Genomic DNA, 6,480 nt, shown 5'->3' on the forward strand with positions numbered 1-6,480 from the left:
GGTGCAACCATCACAAAACAAGAGACCCGAGAACTAGAAAGGCGAGGCTTCACCACCCATTTATCCCTCCGCCTTTCAACCAGCACCACATGTGATTATTGGCCAGGCTGGCACAATTAACTAACTCAATTACCCTAATCTTTTCAAGTGCCTGCAACCCCCTTCCTACATGAAGATGTTAAAATCACCTGGTGGCATAGTGAGTAAAGCAATGGGCCAGCAATGACAAAGTCTGAAGTTTGAACTCCTCAGCCACTCCGTGGGAGGATGAGGCTTTCTGCTCCCCGAAACACTTACCAGTATCTAAAACCCAAAGGGGCAGTTCTATCTCGCCTTAGAGCATTGCTGTAAGTTGGCATTGACTTGATGACAGTGGATTTGGTTTGGTTTGGTCTATAGGTTGGTCTAAGGAGTCCTGGTAGCATTGTAGGTTAGCTGTTGGACTGGTAATTGGAAGGCTGGCCGTTCAAACCCACCAACTATTTTCCTTAAGAGAAAGGTGAGACTGTCTACTCCTGAAAAGATGATATTTCAGAAGCCCTATGTAGTGGCATTGGTTTCAGTATGATATGCGTGTGTGTGTGTGGGGGGGGGGGTTGTTTATAAACTGAGTGGAAAGTTATTTTTTCAGTTATATTTAGTTTGATTCTTTTAGGTACCTAAATTTATTCATTAAAGAAACCAATATTTGTAGCTTAGTTATAATAAAAACCTGTTGTTGCAAATATCATATAGCCCTGGGGAGCAAACAAAATGCTTAAAGAGAACAGACAGATAGTCTTACATTTAAAAGACACAAAGAATGTAGCCACATTTAAATATAAATTTTATTACTGTGTAATATGTTGCGACACATAGGCAAAGATAATATAAAGTATGCTATCATATGATGACTTCTGATGACATTTGAAAATCCACTGTCTTACAAATTACAAGTACATGATTCCCGGGGTTGTGGTATGGTGTGCCCATGGCAGTACACTTAGGTGAACTCTGAGCGCCAAGCTACAAAAAGTGTGAATCTTTCTGCTTTCACGTTCCTTCATTTAATGTCTTCCATTATTTTTCCTATTGACACATACTTGTTGATAGTCAAATGGCCCAGCCTGGAGTCCTGGTGGCAGAGTGTTTACAAGTGGGGCTGCAAACCACAAGGCCAGCAGTTGGAAACCACCAGCCACCCTAAGGGAGAAAGGTGTGGCTTTCTACCCCAGTAAAACGTTACAGTCTTGGAAAACCAAAGGGGCAGTTCTACCTTCCCCTACAGGTGGCCATGAGTCAGAACTGCCTCGAAGGCAGTGAGAATGGCCAGATCTCTGATTGGAGATAATTTCTACCCTCATGGAGTTTAATCTACTAGGGACAATAGAGATGTTTTAAACATAAATTGTATACAGCTCATTGTGGAAATAGGGACAAACTGTGACATGAGTAAGTTGCTGAACATGTGGAGAAGAGTGTGAGGGCTGAGCAGTGCCTGTGTCAAGAGATGCTCACAGAGGCTGGGCACCTGGCCTGGACCTGGAAGGACGGTTAGCCTGAGGAAAGCGTTCGTGCAAAGGTGCTGTTGTGAAAGTAGCATAGTCATTTGGAGGGAACTACCGTGAAAAACAGAGAAACGATGCTGACATTGTCAAGGATTTCATTTTAGTTGGATCCACCATCAGCATTCATGGAAGCAGCAGCCAAGAAATCAAATGACATATTGCGCTGGGCGAAGCTGCCTCACAAGAGCTCTTTAAACTGTTGGAGGGCCAAGATGTCGCTTTGAGGACCAAGGGACACTTTTTTGTGCCTGGCCCAAACATTGTTATTTTCCATGGTACAAGGAGTAAGGACGACGGAAGAAGAGAGAAGGCACTTGAATTATGGCGTTGGTGAAGAATATCGAAGGTACTTTGGACTGCCAGAAGAGCAAACCTACCTGTCCGGAGGAAGTCCGTCCAGAATGTCCCTCAGAAGCGTTCATCTCATTCACTTGGACATGTTATCAGCAGAGATCAGTCCCTGGGAAAGGATGTCAGACTTGGTCAAGTTGAGGGGCAGCACAAAAGCAGCCCTTAACTCGATGGTCTGACACGGTTCCTGTAAACATGGACACAAACACAACAATTGTGAGGATGGCCCAGGGTCCAGGTGTGTTTTGTTCTGCCCTGCACCATAGCATCACTATGAATCAGAGCCAACTCAATGGTACCTAATAACAACAATTATTCGTGATTCGGACTTGAAACTGGAGATGGGGTGCCCCAATAAAGAAGGGGGTAAAAGATAAAAAGCTGCATGCCATGTCTAGAGGTTAACCATGGAATTCTCTATTATGATAAAATTCCAAATTCACAGACCTCAAGTCAACTTGACTCCAAGTGACCTATAGGAGAGAGCAAAACTGTGGTATATGGTTTCCAAAACTGGAAATCCTTATGGGAGCACACAGTCATAGAGCCATGGAGTCGCTGGTGACTGAACTGCCAAAAGTTGAATGGCAAAGGGCTTACCTACTGCTCTACCAGACAGCCTTTCTACTATGATTTAAAAAACAAAAAACCAATCCCATTGCTAGCAGTTGTTTCTGACTCAGATAGGGTTTCTGAGACTGGATATCCTTCTGGAAGAAGCAGATTGCCACCACATCTTTCTCCTCTCAAGGGGCTGATGTGACCTTTTCATGCTTAACCCAGTGCACCACCAGACCTTCTTTTCTGTTATGATAACCCCAACCAAATCCACGCCCACTGAGTTTATTCCAACTCACCGGGTCTGCTGTCATTCGTGCTCAGAGGGGCAACTCTGTTTTGAGATGCTCTCGAAATGCAGGAGGGAGAGACTCAGGGTCCTATTTTGGCTCTCATGGACTTGCTTTCATTTTCTTCAGCTTTATCTTGAACTCACATTTGAGTGATTGATGGTCTGTTGCATGGGGTTTTAGCTGCTGATATTGAACTTCTCCATTGTGTCTTCCCACAGATGTGGTCAATTTGATTTCTGTGTATTCCCTCTAGGGAAGTCACAGGAGCTTCAGGTTCACGTCCATCACCAAGTCCATATTTTCCAACTCTTTGTTTCCAATGTTTGTATTTCAATCACTAATAACTATCATCAATACCTATTATGATTGCATGTTTGATCAATTTCCAACTGAAGTCATTGGTAGAATTCTTCAATTTCCTCATCACTAGCTTTTGTAGTTGGTGCATAAAGTTGAATAATAGTTATATTGATTGGATTTCCCTAAATGTGGATAGCAATCATCTGGTCACAGAGAGCATTGTACTTCACGGTGGACTTAGCAAGATCCTTTCTGACCACAAATGCCACACCATTCCTCTTGATGTGTTATTCCCAGCATAGTAAATCCTATGATTTTCTGATTCAAAATGACCAATACCAGTCCATTTCAGCTCACTAATTAATGCCTAGGATTTCCATACATCCATTTCATTTTTGACCACTTCCAATTTTCCTTAATTCATACTTCACACAGTCTAAGTTTCAACCATTATAAGATTTTTTTGCAGCGGTTTCTCTTTATCTTGAGTTGTGCCCCAGCAGCAAAGGAAGGTCCCGAAGGCTGCACTCCCTCAGGTTTTATCGGACTCACGTCACCATGGTTGACGCCCCTCCAAGAAATCAGCTCCTCTGCAGTCACATTTCAATGCCCTCCGACCTGTAGGGCTCGCCTGCCAGCAGTATGGCAGTATCTCCGCCAAGGATCTGCTCCCTTTGTTTAAGCTTTCAGTGTCGGACAACGCTTTGAAGCTCTGCATCCGGTTTTCAGTGGGTTCTTCCTCTGAAGTGGGGAGCCAAGTCCTTCTTCGTGGTCACCTTGAGGGGTGTCGAATGTCTCTGGCAAGAAGACTCTCAATTTCCTGCAAGTTGAACCAAAATGAACACTCCCATTTGATTGTGACATCTCATTTCCTCGGTGATACTATTAAATACACTCCCCTCTTCTTGCCAGAAGTAGTAGCACAATAAATTGAGATCATCAGTATGTATTTTGCTCAGCAGGTTACTTTCTGCATTCACTATGCCCAAGCACCGAGATCTTGAATAGGTATTGAAAACACATCAGCAGTTTGAAACCACAAGCTTCTCTTTGGCAGAAAGATGAGGCCTCCTGCTCCCATAAAGATTTACAGCCTCAGGAACCCAAAGGGGAGCTCTACTCTATCCTATAGGGTTGCTATGAATCAGCCTTGACTTGAGAGCAGTGATTTTTTCCCCCCAATGCAAGTGATTAAAAAATGCAATCTAAACTGAATTTCACTAAAAAGTAATGGATTTAATCATAGTAGCCAAGAAGAATACAATGGGAGTTCTAATTCTCGGAAGGGCTTCATCCAGACTTTAATGTCTTGACCCTCAATTCCTCCTTCTCATTCTCTCGGATGGACTTTCTTTTTGGCTTTGTTTCCCAGCAGACTCTTGCCAAGTGGTTGCCAAATCGCTATAGGAACTTGAGTTTATATCTTCACATTCAAGTTCAGAGGGGCTGGGGAAACTGGGGTGTGCGTGAGGGGATAGAGGGAAGAGATAGAGATATCAGTGACAAGTACTGTAACTCAAGCACTGTCACTTCATGGGGAGCGGACTGGTCAGTGGAAGGGATAACTAGTGCAATCCTTGGTACCGATGACTGAGGGTCTAGCTAGTGTTTGTGGGCTGATTCACCCATGACACCTGGGTGCTAAAGCAAAGATTTCATGGGACTCCTTTGCCAAGTCAGCCTTGGGCCGCTTCACTTAGGGCAACATCAGGGCCCAGTGCCTGCTTCCTCTCTCAGGAAACTCTGATCAGTCTCTATTTCCATCTCTTTTTTCCTTTTAGATGTTTCTGTGAGATATTTAGAAACCCTTTTCTCCTAAGAATTTTGGATCTTAAAAAACAGGGTAAAAAAGAGTCATAGGCTACTATTGCTTTTGCTCTTTTATTTGCCTCTTCTTTGGACAATGAACACCTAGCCAGACAAAGACCCATCTAAAGGGGCAGGAGGAGGAAGAGATGCAAGAACAGGGAACAATACACACAGAGAAAAAAAATACATAAACAACTTACATTTCAAAAGCTCATCTCAAAGATGTACATGATACTATTTCAAATCAGTAATACATAAAAGTTTCACACACACACACACACACACACAGCCTTTCTCCTTCTCTTATTTTTAAGATCTGTGGAAGCACAGCCCATTGGCGACGAAGCTGGTGAATGAGTGGGTTTCAGAGATGTGTGATATATGTTAAGCCTTGACAGGTGTTATATGCCACCCTTGTTATTAGCACAAAACTTATGTCTCAAGTTTAGCTAAGTATTATTCTGCAGTGAACTAATGTACACTGAAGTTATATCATATTGTATAATATTGCTGAGCTTATAATTTTAATATTATACTTGTAGAAAAACTTAAAAAAATATTTTACATTTCATTCTGCTTTGCCGATTGAACTTTTGAAGATACATTTAAATAACACATTTAAAAAGACAATACCCAGTAACGGAAACACAGGAAATAATTCCATTTGCCGTATATACCATCCCATAATGATTCCCAAGGGATATGCCAAGTCAAGGTCCAAGCAGAAAAACCAAAATCGCTCTAACTATTCAACTGCAGTGCAACTGAGATATTTGGTATGGCCCTTTCTAGCCAAAGACTCCATACTCCCACCAGATGACTGGGTGGCAGCGTGCACATAAGCGTAGGCGCCTCTAATGTGGACGTTGGTCAGTTTTGTCATTTCTCTGAATGTCATTTCTGAAGGAGGAATTGGAACTCTCACAACCATCCAGAAAGAAGTTACAAGCAGCTCATGATTTTTAGACTCTGAGGTCCCTGCCCAGATATGGAGTGGCAAGCGAGGCAGAGGTGTCTGGAGCATGAGTCAGTGTTGGGCTTCCCAGTCCTCAGAAAGCAAGACACTGAATGCCTTTGGCCAGGAGATTGGCTTGCACAGTGGGATGCCTTTGGGGTATTTGCCAGCATCCTTGAAACACTTTCCCAAGCAGTTGTAAGGCTGAGAAGCCAGACGATATAGCTTCTGGGGTCTTAAAGGCTTGAAGGTAAACAAGTGGCCATCAAGCTCAGAAACAACAAAGCCCACATGGAAGAAGCACACCAGCCTATGCGATCATGAGGTGTCGAAGGGATTAGGTATAAGACATCATCAGAACAAAAAATCTTACCATCGTGAATGATGGGGGGAGTGTGGAGTGGAGACCCAAAGCCCATTTGTAAGCCACTGGAGATGCCCTTGCAGAGGGGTCTCGGGGAGGAGATGAGCCAGTCAGGGTGCAATGTAACAATGATGAAAAATGCAACTTTCCTCTGGGTCCTAAATGCTTCCTCCCGGCCCCCACTATCATGATCCGAATTCTAACTTGCAGGTCTGGCTAGACTAGAGGATGTACACTGGTACAGATAGGAACTGGAAACACAGGGAATCCAGGGTGGATGATCCCTTCAGGACCAGTGGTGTG

Source organism: Echinops telfairi, unplaced genomic scaffold (genome assembly GCF_000313985.2).
Source record: "Echinops telfairi isolate 266 unplaced genomic scaffold, ASM31398v2 ScPeMD7_4;HRSCAF=17, whole genome shotgun sequence".
Taxonomy (NCBI): Eukaryota; Metazoa; Chordata; class Mammalia; order Afrosoricida; family Tenrecidae; genus Echinops; species Echinops telfairi.